At 39.9% G+C, this 18834-nt stretch overlaps 1 protein-coding gene across 5 annotated transcripts in view; it reads right to left on the bottom strand.

Moving 5' to 3' along the window:
* The window catches only part of SMOC1 (SPARC related modular calcium binding 1), a 132468-nt gene that overhangs the window by 51060 nt on the left and 62574 nt on the right, over positions 1-18834 (bottom strand). The window lies entirely within an intron of this gene.

Genomic DNA, 18834 nt, shown 5'->3' with positions numbered 1-18834 from the left:
GGCTTTGTTCGCTTGTCCATTGTATTATCTACTGCCCCAGCTTGGATTCAAACTGAGCCTAATTTCCTTCACACTCAGAGGGTTCTGGATTTCCATCCCCAACTTGGAGCATCTTTACACAGCACTTGAACAGTGGCATAGCATTAAGTGAGGAAAAACTTTTGCCTGGGGGCAAGCTAAGCTGGAACAAACTGCAAAGGAAGATCTTTGTTATATTGCAAAATTAGAAAATAAAATAGTGGCGAGATGTAAACTAAGATGAGATTAGCCTAGAATTGCCTTTTTCCCCCCCATGTTTGAGTACAGTGACTTAAAACTTACAGTTTGTTACAACTGCTTTTTGCATATGTTATGGACAAAGATGACACTAGACATCAGAAAAGTGGGCAGTAAGCTAAATTGCAAAGTTACACAGCAAGAATCAGTTGGAGGGAGGAGTCCATGACAGAAAAGCCAAGCTTCCCACCATCTCCATGGCTATCAGATGCACAGGGCAGACAACATTTGGAGGAAAAGTGCATGGAATAGCCCCTCCTAGAGGTAGCAATAACTGCCCTCAGCCTTCCCTTATATTTGTTCCAATTACAAAAGTATGAAACCATTAGAAGGGGGAAAGAAGGGCAGAGATGGAAAACAGAGGCCTGTAGTCTATTTTTCCACACATAGCTGCATTTGCAGTTTTATAAAGTGAGCAAAAGCCTAAACACCTCTTCCACAGATCATTAATTTTATGCATTTCCACAGTAGGTAATCTAATTCACAGAAAGCAAAAGTGTGCTGGTAATTCAATTTCAACCTCAGAGATCCACTGAAGTAAAGAAGATTGACAGACACAAGCAAGACACACCCTGTTGTCATTTGCCCCTCTTCCTCATTGTATTTGGGTTTATGTTTAACTGTAAGGAAACAAAAAAAAATTGGAAGAAAAAATACTTACCATTTCCCAGTCAACTCGTGCTCAGAGTTTTCCTGTTATTGGGTATTACCAGTAACACGGATAAGCAGTATTTTTCTTTAAAAGTCAGAACAACTGATTTCTCAGGGAAAATAAAAAATAAAGAGATCCCCAATTCTGCTTAATTTACAAGAATGAAGATTTTGCCCTTTAAAGAAATCTTTGAATAAATGCTGTTGGCTTTTTGTTTGGGTTTGTTGGAGGGTTTGTTTTTTTTTTGTCAAAATAGGCTGCTCTGCTTCTGCGAGACCCCAGAAACCACAGCTAAGGCTTGTTATTTGTTTAGGATGACACTTCATACTGTAACAAAGTACTGAGCAATAGGTAATCAGCATGGCTGGCTTTTCAGATTGAGAAACCAACCCCAAACTGCAAAAGATACTTATAGAACAACTGGAAAGGTGAATAATTCTGAAGTTACACAAAATAGGAAGAGACCTGGCATAAAAAAATTACCAGTGTGATAATAAGTTTATTCATATTGTTCTCATGAATGCTTTTGCACCAAGTAATTACAGAATTGCTTTTCAGATTTAAAGCAGCAACCCAGAAGCCAACAATGGAGAAAAATTAGAAGTGGATGTGAGCCACAGCACTTTATTCAAACCATTATGTGAAATCTGGCAGAACTTGGGATGCTTCAGGTTCAGGAGGTTTCTTTTAGTCCCGTGTGTGTGTGTGTGAGAAGAACAGAGGTAGTAAGCAATTAAAATTTGTGAAATACATTTTTCCTAAAGAGAATCTTATAGCAGTTTTTGCACAAAGTTAGCCATTAAGCTACTGAAGAGTATTAAACAGCGACAGAATAAATGCAGCAAATAGACAAAAATACCAAACTAACCTTTGAACTGAGGGGCCTGTGTAAGATAATCTCAATAAAACAGCTCTGTGAACTACACAATCATTTCCTCACTGGGTCACTAAGGCCAAATTGTCACTTAAGTCCACACTGTAGCAGCACCCAGTACAGTAGTAAGGGTTTTGCAAATAGAGGGAAGTATAATTACTCCCTTGTTGTTCAAGTTAGTACAGTTCTTTCATCACACATACAAGAAAAAAATGCAATAGGCAAGAGCCCTGTAATTACACTCACCATATTTCAAAAATCAAAAGCCGGGGATATTTCTGATTATTTTTTTAAAGGTCATGAAATAGTCACATAAAAGACAAAAGTTGCACTTTATTAAAAACACCATGCTCACTTCCCAGCTGCCAGCTTCTTATTCTGAAACTACCAAATCTATTTCTTAAATGGAAGGATTCTCAGTAGGTCTCAGTGTTTCAGATTAGCTTATGGCAAAGTTTCACTGCCATTCCCTTTGGGCAGAAGAACAACCCTAATACTTGTCTCCCCTCATTTCATTTTCCTCTCACTCCATACACCGCCCATCATACTGTACATTTGTTCCACTGGTCTGTTTGCTCCTGGTAAACAAGGAGTAAGTTCTATTTTACATGCTTGAAAGTTTTGAACAAACATTTTGTATTCCTTACAACAGCATTTTAACATAGAACAGAAAACCAAGCTATTTCAGAGACCTGGGGTCTCCTGTAATATTATGAGATGTACAGGATATTGTTACTTTGGAGCCTAAGGTAATGAAGTATGCTCATTAGGTATAATTTATTCTTTTCTTCAAAAAACTATTAAACTCCACACTTTCAAAAAAGGCATGTAACTGTAATAGTTCTTCATGCAGGGCATGTCACAGAGGGATCAAAGAGGTCAAGTAACTGCTTTTTAATCCCTCTAGATGGCCATGCCTTCAGATAGGAACTCATACACTGCAGAACCATCAAAGAGAATATCCTTGGTTGCAGAATATTCTCAGAGCCTTGACGAAGAGTGCATTGGCAGGCTTCTCTACCATGTTTTACAAGCCATCATGAATATCCACTTTCTTTTTCCAAGACAGCCACTGAATGCAAACAGCATCACCCAAAAGAATACCTCAAGAGTATATATACCCAACGGGACATCATTTTAAAGCAAAAAAATCCTCTCCAGTAATCCTCCTTTTCCCAGAGCACACTCGCAAGACTTGAAATTATTTTCTGTCGCAACAACTTTAACTTAAAAAATTACATTTTTATCTTATCACTGGTAAGAGTGAAACAGGCAGGTCCAAACAATGTTCCCTAAGCCATTTTCACATGAAGATACTATGGCTATAAACTAGAAGCCCATTTGCACTATTGTCAGAGGCAATGTTTTTTGTTGCATTAGCATGACAATAACTCAGAACAGGAACAATTACTTGCACATTCAGATCAACTGCTAGTGTGGGCAAGAACTTTGTAATTCTCCCACTAGGACTCCCCTCCCATAGTCTTACAGAATATCTAGCAAGTATCCACACCTGGAATGACTACAGCATATACTGGGGTTGACAGACAAGTTGGTTCAGTTCATGTGGAAGACAACTGTGAAAGTGATTTTTACTTGAACAACAGGCACCAAGGCCATGAGTAACTTGAGCTGTCAGGAGAAAAGTAAACTCCCTGACATTGAAAAAGCACAAATTACTATGGAAAAGAATATGAAGTAACCGCCTGCTACTCTGAATCACTGTTGTTGCCTCAAGCCACCTAAAGGAACCTGAAGAAAGGGAAAAAGTTGCATGATAGAAATAACCTCCCATATTACATATACCCAAGAAAATATATCCACTGCAGAAGCCATCTCTATACTTGTATCACCATGTTAACAGACCAAGATGTATATGTTTTCTAAGCAACATCAACCTTCAGTACAACACTTTTGTGTTTTCATTGGAACCCATGAGACACCCTGTAAACATTTATAGAATCATAGAACAGTTAAGGTTGGAAAGGACCTTACGATCATCTAGTTCCAACCCCCTGCCATGGGTAGGGACACCTCACATTAAACCATTTCTACCGTTTTAAATTGCGCTAGTGCTTATGCACTCAACCATCCAGGCCTTGCGTATAATCTAGTCTTTTTTGTAAGTCTACAGCTTGAATATCAACGATTCCCAGACTTGGAGTCAGCCTGATAGAATAAGAGGATGGCAATTATAAGTGCATAGCTCTGCCTTGAGAGGAGGTAACCTTTTTCCAGTATCAAGTGATCCTTTCACTTAACATCATCTGGTTTGGTATGAGCCATTACTGAGCATAGCTCAAGCTAAATAGGCAACTCAGAGCACAGACAGCCAGGACAGAGAGTGAATTCTCAGCTTGTCCTGTTCTATGCAGCACAGACCACCTTTAGTGGGTTGGTCAAACCAACAGGAAAGGAGAATAGTTTTCCTAGGCTTGAGCATTCCATAAGGACTTAAGTCATATGTACACCTTTTTGTGGCTTTAGTACCACTCAGATGCAACAAAGACCTGTCAGGTCAACTCAAGCTCCCTGTATCTGTGCAGTTCAAATACAATTTTACAACTTTAACATTTCCGTGTATTACCCCCAGGTTTGGGGGTATTGTTTAAAGTATAAAAAAAAGACAACAAAACCTGTGCTGCACTACATGGGGTCTTACACAAATATACATGTTTATTCCAGCAATTTTTATGCACAGACATATATTGCCAGCATTAATGGAGAAAGTTAGCATTCATGCCCCAAAAAAAAACCAACTGAAATTCTTACAATCCAGCCAAATCAAGATAATTTCTTGCCAAGCAGCTGAAATTGAAATGCACCAGTGCAGATAGACTTCCCTGCCAGGTTTTCACACCCCTTTCCACAGAACCATAGAATCGTTTAGGTTGGAAAAGACCTTTAAGATCATCAAGCCCAACCACGTCTATGCATGGAGATCCCACAGCTGTTAAGGAAAACCCCAACTTTTTAAACCATATCAGCAAAAACGAGTTTTCACTCTTTATTGCCTTCATTTTAAGAAACAGCAATAATGTGCTCCCTTTGGATATAACAGCCCACAAATACTTGGACACAGATCAAAATACATAAAAGTTTTGCTTAAAAAGGTGAAAATATGCCCAAGTGCTGAACATGAAAGAGCTCTGTATGGCTTAAGGAGCTCTTAACTGCAAAGGTTGACTTGTACTGTCACTGCAGTGCTTCTTCCCTTCCTACATCCATTATTCTGTACATCATACAGACACAGGCACTGCTTACTTCAACACTCCATTTCAGGGATCACCCAGATAGGCTGAGGAGTCTTCCCCTTCTCCTTCAGGAAGGCATTAGTTCCCCCCCTTTCTTCTCACATTTCCCTCGCAGGTGCATCAACATGAAAAAAGCCACTCAAGCCCCAAGTACTTTGTGGTCCAATGTAGTCAGTGCATTTGTATGGCAGCTCAATTCTTTGCCCTGTAAGAAAGCCTATCCCACGCACAGACAGCTGGAAGTAACTCTGACCCCTGTGACACAATTCAAAGCCTCCTCTGTTTGGCTTTTTGATTCCTGATTGACACATTCACTGCCAGGCGGAGATAAATGCTGCTGGGAGGACAATGTTGATCTGCTCTGACTATTCTTGTGAAGGACTTTTTCAGAATAATAAACAAAAAACATTGGTGCGCTTAAATGTCTGAATAAAACTGGAGATAGACAGAGAGGGGACCGAGTGCTTTACAGAGACTGGCAAGTCAATTGAAGAGTTAATTGTCTGGGTGTACAATGAGTTTATTCTGACTGCAAACAAAGAGCTCCCTCTTCCTGGGCCTGGTCCTTCAAAGGCAAATGTGTCAAAAGGGCTCTGAAGCAGCACTCTGTATTAATAGCAATGCTCTAGTCTTTAGGATTCCATGTTTTTAAAACTGTTGAATCCCAAGATTCAGATAGGCTCTCTCTAAAATCCAAAGTCCTCATTTACTGCTTAAGTTCTCCAGATACTTCTACAGCAATTAGCCAAAACAAATCTGCCCTCTAACTTCTCATTTTTTTTTGTAGCTTTCAAACAGCTCCTTTTGAAAAATAGAGGCACAGCAAGATACTACCCTTCAGACACAAAGCTCTTGCCCAAAATGAGATCCAGTTTTATATTATTTCCATTATGTATCATTTAAAAGGAGTCAGTTTAACAAAAAAGTGGCCCTGAAAGTCTCGTACTTGGGAAGATACAGAATCCCACTCCACATCTGGACCTGCATTTCAGAACTTGCACTATAATAGGTCAAACCAACACAATGTCCAAACACACCCCCTGCCTCTGGGAAAGTTCAGATCCAGATTCAGATTTGAACTTTGCAGGTTGAACCAAGCCCTATGGTAATTACCACTTAAATACCTGACTCACTTCTGTAAGTTATGCAAACGTTTCTGGGAAGAACAAAAAAATTCTTCCTAGTTCTGCTGCATGGCGGATAATGCAGCTGAACACTAAACCATTATACTTCACCACTTTGATGGCAAAACTCTTATGGATTTTGGTGCCAGTGCAGACAGACATTCATGTTATTCTAGGAACAAGAAGATTCAATCATGAAGGCTCAGAGAATTAAGCTGGGCTGGTTGCAAGCTTCCTAGTGATGCAAATTTGCTTCAGTACTTTTGAAAAGTTGTTGCTTTAACCCACTCCTAGAAATATAGCATTCCAAATAATATTTTTCCTCAGGTATACAGGTATGCTTCCAAACAGAAGACAAAGCAAGAACCTTAAAATAATTAAATCCAGCATTTAGAGCACTCACCTAATTCAAACTTGAGACTTGCCCATAGCTCTCTTCTTTCTCAAGTTAAGATCCCAACTATAGTGCTGTCAACTAATTTGGAAGGACAGCAGGGAGCCACAAATTTATGTGGTCTTTTCTGTTCTTGTGAGTAATAAATGAGGGGTTCAAAACCATGAGACCTGTGAAATAAGATTTCTTGGGTTTCAGCCAGTTTCTCTCTAAACTGTGAAGAGCAAACAGCAGTCAACCAATTTTGTAGACTTGGACAAGAAGCAGCAGTATCACTCAAGAAGCCTGAATAGAGAACTAATTCAGAACAAGGAACCTGTACACAGTCCTGCTGTTTTGAACTTAACTAGAATATTCAGTTCATTTTGGGGCAAAAGTCTAACACAGAGATCTTTCCTATCAAAGCAATTTGCCCGTAAGAGATGAGCAGAGAACCAGATGATCAGATTTCAGACTGGTTAATAGAGCACTTCTAAGGTCAAATACAATGAAGCCTGGGTGGAGAAGATTCATCATTTTGCATAGGTTTACCTTATGCAGTTTTATAGTTTTCAGACTCAGCCAAATTCCTACATGAAAAGCAAAACAGGTCTCTTCAAAGATTTGTAAGTAATGGGAAAATAAACACCAAAGGCCGGATTTGAACCTTATCTGCTGAAAAGGAGGAGTGGGTAATAAAGGTCAGGTTAGTTTGAGACCATCTCCAGTTTAGAGTTTACAAAAAGCTTTATTTTGATCAATATGGAATCTCTCTGAAGCTGTGAAGGCACTGTCCCCCTGCTGTCTTCAGAGACTTGTTATTCCCACCCTCCCTCAACACTCCCTGAAGCAGTTTCATTTGTGAAGCTAGACCAAAATCATATGGCATCGTATTATTTAGAAATACACACTGCTGTCATCAACCAGAAGAAAAAAAATAATTAAAAAGTTAAAAAAAACCCAAACAAACCTGCTTATCACCTATTCAAAGACTCCTGAGGGAGCTGCTAAGGTGCAAGTCATATATACTTCTGTTAATCTACCATTTCCATTGTTTCAGATTTGATAATTTCTCCCTTTGAGCTCAGTTTCTCCCTTCCCTCCTCCTTCCCTATGAGGCAAAGTTTTGTAATTCTTTGGAAGAAGGCAGTGTTTTCCTGGTATTGCTGCATCTTTTCTGTCCTGCTGCTGTTCCTGCCATCCTGCTGAGATAATAATCAAAAAAGTCATTTCTTAACAACTGTATAAACAATGCAATACTTTTAAAAGTAAAAACAGGCATATTCCCAATGCCGTGGTGTCAGAACTCACCCTACTTTGTATTGTTCATATACCTTATGAAATCAGCTAGGCAGCAGCAGGGACTAAAATCCCTTGTTGACCTGGAGTCCATTGTTCCCACTGTACAGCTTGCCTAGAAATGCTACACGTAAACATATGATATTTACATGTAAACCTGTTTACTTCAGAGCAGATCATTTCAGAACATAGCATTCTGCAGCACAAGCTGCGAGCCCATCCTCACCAGCCATGCAAGCATGGTAAAAAAAGACTAGTTCAACTGCTTGTTAAGGAGTGGGAAGTGGAGCAAAGGACAGAGGTTTGTTCAGGCTCTGCTTTGGTCATCTCTTAGGTTTTCAGACAGGATTGCAGCCTGCCTGTCATAGCAGATAGATGTTTCACAGCTTCTAGCAATCTTCCACACAGCTAAAGACAAGAATCCACAACCATCGCTGAGCATGGCTCTTTCCTTACATACCAGCAGCAATTTCAGTGTCATGAAAAGATCTGCTACAACAACACACTGGAAGACTATCGGCCTATCTTCAAACCTAAAGGACTCATATAGCCTGCAGAAAGAGGCTCCCTATAAAAGTAGTGATTTTTTCATTCAGCTACATACTTACCTGGCCTTCAAAAGTCTACTGTTATTCCCCTGCTGATACACACACTCAAGAAGAAATGGAGGAATAGCTAAAAGAACCAACAGAACTGAACAGCTTTTGGGACTGGTCATAACACATAGCAACAACACTACCTGTTAGCAAAAATCATGTATATCCGAAGCATGCTGAAGAATTGTGATGTATTTCCTAATGGGCAAAGGCAGCTGGCTGTGGGGATGGCATTCAGTTTCAAAACTGAGTCTCCAAGGCTCATTTTGATCAGCAGACACCTTCATGGGTCAACTGGTGTAGAAAAGCCTTGCTGTGGTAAATTATATGGCTGTAAATCCAGCACTTTTTCTCTAAAGAAAAGGACCAAGGTAACAAAAAGGAGAGGAAGAATGGGAATAACCTTATTCTTCAGGGAGATAAATAGTTGAAAGGAAAACAGCTGTAATAAAAAAGAATTAGACCCTGCATCTGTGTAACAGAAGTTATATCCAAGTACGTATCAATATAGGCTACAACTATATTATTTGTGGAAAAGGTCATGCTAATCCACAGAATGGTTGTTAGGCCATCTTGTCCTAAGAATGGGACACTGTCCACAGTAATAAAGGGAGAAAAGGGAGGTGTGTCAGAAGAGGCAGTACAGTACATGGCTGCTCCAGACAGTGCTGGCGCTACTCTTCATAGAGGAAGTGGAGAGCGCAGACAGAACACACAAAAACACATCAGTAATAAGGGTTGAGAAAATCACAGTCCCCCTTCAGCAAGAGCTGGAGCACACACTAGTTAGGAATGTTTGCTCGTTTGTTGCCTGTTGGTTTGCTCTTTGTTTTTTTTTTTTTTCCCAGAGCAGAAACACCTCCAAAGTGCCAGCATCACTTAGCACCATGGAGCGAGTGATGAGATCAAGAGGTTGGTGATAGCCAGCACTAAGAAAGGTTAAAAATAGACTGAAGAGGGAAAAGTGGAGGAAGAGAGGCTTACTTTTTTATGGCTTCCTAGACTAATACATTTCTATCTCACCCTGTAAGCACCAGAAGTATAACAGATACTGCAGGATTCTAGACCTCACTATCTTAATTTTGAACTTCTTCCATTCGGTTCACTGCCTTGAGTGACATCTGAAATAAAACAGGAATAAAAAAGTTTCTGCACAAAGAAATATTTCACTTAAGACGTGATATCTCATAGCAAGATTTTAGCACTTGACATTGCCCCAAACTTGGAGAGAAGTATGTAGAAAGCTCTATAGTGCTGTCAACAGCTGCCTGATCACTGCTGGCAAAAGCAACAGCCATCTTATGATTGTTTAGTTTAGCCTCTCTGGTTTGATTTTACCTACTGTATATCACACCTTCTTTCAGGAGCCCGCTTTGATGTGAAGTATCCTCTGTTCCCCCCAACACACACACACGCACACACCCTCTTGACTACCTCTTCTGAAAGGCTTCTCAGAGTCCACAATCCTTGCCAGTTACAGGCTGTGCTAAGAGGCCAGATACCTACAGCTGCGGAAAGGGGAGCACAGTCTGAAAAGCCGACAAGGACATTGTGATTCTGATCACTGGCTACTTTGCTGAATGAGTTAAAAAATTAACTATTGCTATGCAAGCTTCATACAAACGATGATCAGATCCCAAGCTTTGGGAACATTTTAGAAGCTACCTGAAATATATGGTGGCCTGGGGCAAGGGGCAGAAGGGTGTGATTGGAATCTCATTCTCTCTTCCCTCTCCCCAACATCACACACATTCCCTTTCACTCCTCTCCTTCCAGCTCTGGCCTCTTCAAGGTAAAGACTCTATAAATTCCCTCACATCTTCAAGGAATACGGCCTATAAGTGGGGGGTGGAGACGGCAGCAAATTTCCCAGATCAATGGCCATTTGAAATTCAGACATATGGCTGAAGCCCTACAGCTGCATGTGTTAATTACCACACGTGTCCCCTGTAAAGCAGTCTGTTAAACACAAAAAGAAAACAGAAGAGAAAAAAGCCGTTCCAAGGGATTAAGTAAATACTCTAAATTTTTGACCCTGCTCCCCCAGACACATGCCCGTGTATAAGAACACAAGCTCCCTCCCTTTCTCCTGACACCTGCATGCTGAGGAAGCACAAGACCCCTTCCATCTTTAGACATGTGCACTGAACATATCTCAAAGTGTTTTCCCCCTTCCAGCTCCCCCTTCTCAGGCTCTTCTCTCAGCAGCCCCTCTCCCTTTCTCCTTCAGAGGACTAATTCCTGGCTGACAACCAGACAAGTCTTAGGCTTACAATACTCCTTTTCATTTCCTTGCAGGCAAAGAGAATGGATACACCGGTGCTACGCCTGTATTGCATGTGTGCAAATGATGGAAAGGTGAAAAAACCTACATATACTTTTTATTCACTGCTTGTTTCTACAGGTTTTTTTCTCCCCCAGGATCACCAAGAGTAGAGGTTCAGAGGTTTGGCGAGTGAGCACAAATCTGCTCTCTAAATATATTGCCCCAGCTGGTTCACACCAGGATCCAATTTTAGACTAAAAGAACTTTTGTATCTGATTATGAAACTGAAGGAATGGCTTTTCTATATGAGGGAAGGAATGGATAATAATGGCAGAAGGCAGACAGGCAGGGTAACCAAGTTGTGCTGAAAGGATGTCCAAAGGATTTAACATGCTTCAGAAGGAAATCTCTATGTATGGAACAAAGCACATCTCAGAAACGTACAAGGGGTACAAGTGACACCACATTCTCAATTTTTTTTTTTTTAAATGAAAGAAAGTATTTTCAGAGAAGGAAGGTCATTCCTCAAAGTCATTCTGCCAGACATCTACAGATCAACAGTTCAAAATGAGCCCAAGACCTTCAGAACTATCATCATTTAAAGGCATATTTGTGAGCAGTCGAGAATGTATTTGAACAGTCAAGATAAAATTTGTCAAATACACTTACTTACACTTGAGAATTACTTTGCTGCAGCACCTGTATATCTCACCAGAATCTAAGCTCCAAGCTGACCACAGTGACATGGAATAAAAGACATGGACACAGCCCAGCAAAATTCAGTCTGTTGGTAAGACTTCTTCCATCCTTAGACTTTATCAAAGTGTTTTGCAATACATCTGTCTTGCTATCAACATAAAACAAAACCCCAGATGAATGCATGAAGGGAAGCTATCATTCCAGCTAGATCTGTTCTAAAGAAGCTTTAATTCCCAAAAGTGCCATGTCCGAAACTTGAACAAACCTTGTGGTTGCCTCTCCAGTTTCCCCTGCTTTGTTTACAAGCACACATGCTCCGCATGCATTCAAGCTTTCCCATCACAGTTTCAAAGTTTCCTTCTCTTACAGAGAAACATTGACACTGGGGCAAAGGAGTTGAAATAAAAGTACTTGCAGTCCCTCAGCTGAACCCCTGCAACCCACAACAAAATACATTTGCTTGTATGTTACACTGATTTGAAAGGATACAACATTAAGGTTCAGACCTCTAGATTCTCCAACAGGTCATGAATACTCAAACAAAATAGGATAATGTTAGGCAGATACAAGCAAAAAACTTCTAGCTTCACTTAGCTACAAACCCTGCAGTTTCTCCAATTTATCCTCAGGTTTATTTGTAAGAAACAGCTACAGAAGACAGGAAGTCTGGGACTACTAATTTCAAAGTTATAATGATGCTGTTTTAAAGGATCTAGACAAATACATAGCATAATAGTGTCACATCTTGGCATGCTGATCCAGACGCTAAAAGAGCATGGCAAGATCTTTTTTAACAACTGTTAAAAAAAAAAAAAGGTGTTGAGGCCACATAGCTATGAAGTATTTAAATGACAAAAACAACCCACAGATCCCAGTATTCCATTTCTCTGGAAGCTGTAATTGGTCAGACACCAGAAATCTGTGTATAGCACATAAACAGTTAATACCTTAACAGATGTGGCTTAATCAATTGTTAGTCTGCTTATTAGATCTACTCACCAGGCTGCTCAATACTATGACTTAATCATTTAAAAGCCTTTACAGCTGTCCTTAAGACATTACAGACATGAGTAGTCTGTAGATTGCTATAATAACACTTGTAAACTACAATTTTATTAAGTCATATTATATAGACTAACCTACCGATTAGAACTGTTGCTTTATAGATGAAAGCAGAATTCTTGTATTATATCAAACAAAATATACTTTAAACCAGAATTTGCCTTCTGCTTAAACTTGCCAATGAAACTTTCTTCAACCTCAAATTTGATACATATGTTCTGAGGCCCACAAAAAATGTCTTGATGAAAACTAAACAATTTCAGACAAGTCAATGATGTGGGGACCCAAAAGGATTGTTTTTAATTCTACTGTTTATGTAGCAAATCTGAGGTTGAATTTTTCGTCTAGACCTTAGCATTTCACAAATCAGTTTGATTTTTGAGATACATCAAAGTGCTTCTTATAACACTGCTCTAGTCTGGAAAAGTGATCCAGTCAGTATACATAGTATTGTAAAATTATATTTCGCTGTTCTCACAAAAAAACTGATCACAGCTCCCACCTAAAAGCTGGGTTCTCTCTATCTTATAAAATTTGCAATATTGACAAACTTCAACCTGCCATAACTGTGAAATTTACTTGCTTTTGAATTACGTTTGAGTGGAATTTATTAAACAATTTTGTAGATTATGTACAGTATAGGGATAGTGATAGGAACCAGATAGACTTCTGAATATCTACCAACTGGCAAACCTACTAATTGATGATATTTTTTACAGAACTATTTTTATAATAGAGAAGCAAACTTCAATTCCACCACTGAGTTTTCCTGGAAATATAAAGATGCACTAACCAAAATGTTATGTGTTACAAATTCCATCTATAGTGCTTTTTATTCACAGCCCACTCAAGCCTTTGCAGGACAGTGGTTTTGTTGCATTAATCTTTGCAGTCACTTGAGTTTTTATCCCAGTTTCATGAAAAGCAGCATACATTCATGTTTCTCCCAGAGACTATTTCCTGCTCCCTGCTAGATTTGATCAGGGACGACTGAGAAATGGTCACCACCAGTGCATGGTGGGACAAATTGAGCTTTTGCACATCAAGAGGACTCGGAGCATTCACATAGCACAAACACCCAGAAAACATGCTGCTTTCTGGAAGCAGACATTATACACTCTTATATAACTGTTTCCACATAGCTATATTATACATGCAGCTCTGTCCAGAAGCATGAAACTGTATGCACCCACTTTATGTATGTGTGTGTATATCACATAGAAAAGACCAGAAACATGACAGCTCTGGTCTAGGAGTATTCCTTCAGAAAGCAATTTCTATATGAAAATTCTCCATCCAGACTTCTAAGATAGTATATTAGTTAGAAATACATATGCAACATAGGGGAACCAGAAGATTTGTTTTGGTCATGCTGCAGACTTAGTATCTGTTAAACTTCTGCAAGAAATTAATCATAAGATGGTGTTCACCAGCTAAAACCATCACTTGATTTCATACTGCTCCAGTAAACTTGTACTTCTTTCACCTTACTGATGAGGCTATAAAATATTTTTCTATCTTTCCTGTATCCTCCACAAGCTCCTAAAGACATCACAGAACATTTTCTTAGTATATATGAGGTTGCAGAGGCAGGAATAATTTGGCACTTGAAGCTCAGTTTGTGTAATAGCACAGTTCTGTTTCAGATTTGGTCAGTATCTGGCTGAATCCAGAAAGAACAGGAAAAAGTTAAGATCAAAGTCCCAGTTTCAGGTTTTGGTCATATTTCAACATGACATTTTTGTCAAGATATTACCTGCCTTCTGGGATGTACCAACCAACTTCCTTGCAAGATGACAGCAGGTGAATTAGTGCCAGCTGCACCTGACTTCTTACCACCAGCAGACAAAGCTTCCAGGTCTCCATGTACAAACGGTTCCATTTATTTACATCGGCACAAGCTGTCCTCCACTTGGGTTTGCCTGAGGAGAGCATTCACCCTTTACAGCTCAGTCTAATTACTGACTCAGACTAATGGCTCATTACTGATTCAAATTGCTCAGTCTACTGGCTGTACAACTAGGCCATTAACATTTTCTGGAGGTAAGACTCTTGGAAACCAGCTGAAAGAAAGCCACAGAATGGCTCTCTTGCCAACTTGCCCACAATTGCAGTGAAGAATTTCCCTGAAATGAAGCCTGCCTTTAAGTTCATTTCTCACTGTTAAACCCACAAAAAGGAACCCAATTCTAGATGTTTAATTGACAGGAATGTTAAGTTGTTCATCCTAAGTTCCTCACACTGCTTCAGTGTTTTCTTGTAGGCTGCAAACTTACTGGGCAAAGCTTTTTGCATCTCCATAAAGGAGTCTTGTCTACATGTAAGATAGTAAGCATAAAACCAGCTCAGCCCAGGCTTTGCCTTCTGTGAGGCCATCAGAGCTTACATTTCACCAACATCGCTGTATCTCCCCCCAGGCTCCTGGAATTGCAGATGCTATTGCCAGCTTTTGTAAGGGAAGCAAAGCAAGTCAAAACAGGCCTGGAACTTAATGCATTGCAAGAGACTTTATGAAATAAAAAGGGAGTTCATACCATTCAGTACTCTTCATGACTGACACTGACAGCTTATTGGGCCCATATTTACCCTGTAATTCCATCATCTTTTAATGCCAGATTATAAAACCAAGCCTTCCTTCCCATTTCCTTAATTCAGTTGATTAAAAAATAGTATCGACATCTTGCACAGCATCCAGAACAGTTAACAACCACTAACAAATCAGTATCACAACTCAGATTTCTTTTTTCCTCTTCACCCATAGCCAATTTCTTTACTTTTACTTCACTCCAATTGTAATAAGGAAGATCAAGTGACTTTAAGCTTATTGGAGATAAACAATGACATGGTTGCTTTTTACATCCCTCTGTTTCCTGACCAGCCTACTTATTAAAACCTGCTTGGTGGCTGCGAAAGTCAATACTCATGGCTGCAGTATGCCAAATTTGTAGCTTTGAGATACTAAAGCCCAAGCATTCCTCAGATTAAGAAAGTTTTGTTTTGTTCTATGTTTGCTTGTTTTGTTTCAAATGTGTGGCACAATTTGCCAGAAAGGAACAGTTCGCATTCTTTAGGCAGGGAAGAAATCCAGTCCCATTGGCTTCAAGGATGCCTTTCACTGCTTCTTAAAACATTAAGAACCTCCCAGTGGGAGAGAGGGGGGAGATGAGATCCACCCCTCTAGGGGACAGCGTGCATCTCTGAAGTCTCTGAGGCCTTCCAAACGAAGCAGCAACTGGAGTAAATTAGAGCAAAAAGCTCCTTACAAGAAAAGACTGTACAAGGAACAAGCAGGAATAAAGAACAGACTGCAGCAGATATCTGCAGGTTCTGGATATCCTAATCCCACCCAAGAGTAACTGCATTCCATGACAAAGGGCTTGGAAACTTATTCTTCACTTGCAGACTGAATTCAGCATAGGAAGAACAATGTTAATTGTCTGAGCTGTAAAGTCCAAACACCAAGCTTGTCCTGGAGAACCTAGGTTTCTATTCTGCCTCAAACATTCTTCCATCTCTGCGGACGCAGGTCTCTGCCTTCCAGCAACAGAGCACTTCTCAGCCACAGAACAAATCAATACATACTATTTTAAAGTTTTAAGTTTGGTGCCAAGTTAATTTGATTTAAATTACCTTACAGGGCAAATTGTATGAATAACTGGCATTGTATCATACAGCAATAGCCGCAATGTAAACACGGGTAACCAGAGCATGGGATTTAAAAATAAAAGGGATTTCTTGCCAGCACTCTTGTCTGTTCTCTGCAGAAAGCTCCACAGAACCACTTCTGGAACTTCAAGCCAAGCTATGTGACCATAAAGCCATTTCATTTTCTTTTCATCAGTAGTGAGAGAGCCTGTGAGTGGAATCACATCTTCTAGTGACTCCATCACACTTACTGACTCCCAGAAATTAGGGCTAAACAGGAGAGAGGCCAAAACATTTGGAGAAAGGGTTATTACCAATACCCAGCATTCTTCTCCTTCCAACATTATTTTGTTTCTTCTAAAAAAGAGCTCATGTTTATAAAGTCTTCATTAAAGTCTTCACGCAACAGCTTAACCCTAGTCATCTGCAGTTTCTAAGGCAGAGCAGCCTCTATCCAAAAAGACTACTTTGCCTTGAAGACTTGAAAGGCACCAGCATCACACAAAGTTTATTAGCTCCATATTTTACATTTGTGTATGAGTGAGACAAAAGAAATCACTTTTGAGAGCCTCAGCTATTGCTTCTTCCTGAGATGGCCTACTGTGTGCCGGACAATGCTCTTTGACTCAGAGACCTTATCCAGGGATGGAGAGAGGAGTGTGCGGAGCAGTGGGAGAAGTCCAAAAGCTCCTGATTCAGGTAGCAGTTGCCCAAAGCAATGTCAGAAAATTCAAAGATGTGCCTCTGCAACAGAAATGTCATCAGTGACTCAGTTCCTGCTGAACGCCTCCTCACCCCTGCCCTGTCATCTTGCAAAGGGCAATCTTCACAGAAAGAGTCTGAACACGCAGTTGGAATGGATGGTTATATGCACACGGGCTAGCTACAGGTCTTCAGAGAAGCCAGACCTCCAGCAAGCACCTTGCTTCAAGAAAGCCAGACTGTTCTTGGTTCCAAGTTCCTTACAATAGGATCTGATACTGGAATTTTGAATCAAAGTAACTTAAGTCAAGAAAACACACTGACAAGAAAGATAGATGAATTTTTAATTAGGTATTCACCACTAGCCCCAAAAGTAATGCTAAGTTCATCAAGTTTTAAACCAAATTATTTCAGCTCCCAAAAACCCTCTTGGTTTTAAAAGGCCTATTTAATGATTGCTCACAAGTATTTTTCTAATACGATGGAGAAAGGCCAAAGTGGCTTCCAATAGGTATGAAAAGATTCAGAGTTGGAGGGAACAGAAAATGTATATGATTGCTTGAAGCATGCTGGCTCCAAAAGAATCATTTTCCTTTTCTTGACAGCTACTGCACAGGACGCTTTTACAATCACCTGACTAAGCATATCATTCTTGAAACAGGATGCTACAAGAAGCACAAGGAGAATCAATGTATATTACAAATTTTAGATTAATTCATTCCATTTACAGTTCTCTTTCTTTTATGTATGTTCCAACTTCTGAGTATATAAAGGGAGTGAAGTGGAAAAAAAAAAGTTCAGATGTTTTCCCCTTTTGCTCCTGTTTCCTTTGAAATCCAATGTCAGCTGCTTCCAACTCTAAAAGAACAGACCGGGACTACTCAGATAGGAAGCCTACAAACAACCCCCAGCGAAAAATAATGCAGATTTCAAGAGCTACTTGATTTGCTTGTACTTCAGGCTAGACTAGCATTAACAGAATGATAACAATGCATTCAGGTGCCAATTATACATTAACATGTAATTACAGGTTTACAGAGACATATCCTTATCTAAAATAAGAAGCAGGTTTCAGCATTCAGTATTAACTAAGTAGTTTTCTTTGCATCTTTTTCCTCCCCACTTTTTCCTAAGCTGCAATACACAAGCAAGAGACTGGAGAACAGATATTCTCAAAATGCTCTCTGATCATGTTCACTGCTCTGAACATAGCAATCTACAATCCCTGTTAAGTGTTCACACAACAGTCTCAGCATGGAAAATGTTCTTCAAATTAAAGCACTGTCATTGAGGTAGGCATTTTCCTGTGTTTTGAAGTATCAGGAAGGATTGGTTTAAAGAGTTAGCACTAAGAATTCCACTTCAGATATTGAAACAGGAACTTCTCCCAGGAAACAGCCTTCACCCTCACCAGCAGGAGTGAGGATACATTCAGCACTGTTTTCCTGTAGTAGAGAGACAAACTCAAAAGTTGACTCTGAATGGTGGGGGTAGAAGGGAGAAAGGCTGAAAAGTTAGGGTGTGGAGAAGGCCTACAGACAAATTAGACTGCCCCTCAATGTACTCTGCCCTCTCAAGGCTATTTCAATGAATACACATCGGAGACACAGAGAAGGGCTTTGACTATACACAGAAGAAGAACAATGACACACCTAAATGCCTCACTCAGGAAAGGCAAGAACTGTAAAGGAGGACTAATGTCTAATGCACAAAAGAGTGAGGTTTCCAAGCATAGCTAGGGTTTAATCTAGCACATCTGGCCAGAGAGTTTCATGTTCTGTGAAAAAGCAAACGAAACCACCTGATACTTTCAATGCATATAAAGCCACAATCATGACATTGACACTCCTGACTCCCAGTGTACTAGTCATATGGATAGCCTTCATAATCTCTAGGGATTTTACTTGAGAAATCCTCCGTAGTTAATTTCAAGGTGAACAAGAGGTTATTCTGTGCCTGATGGTTTTTGGGGAAGCTCTGTTTTCATGCACTACATCTCAGCTGATGAGCAG

The sequence above is a fragment of the Melopsittacus undulatus genome, chromosome 4 (assembly GCF_012275295.1).
Source record: "Melopsittacus undulatus isolate bMelUnd1 chromosome 4, bMelUnd1.mat.Z, whole genome shotgun sequence".
Classification (NCBI taxonomy): Eukaryota; Metazoa; Chordata; class Aves; order Psittaciformes; family Psittaculidae; genus Melopsittacus; species Melopsittacus undulatus.
The sequence above is the reverse complement of the archived record's forward strand: the minus strand, read 5'-3'. Positions and strand labels throughout refer to the sequence as shown.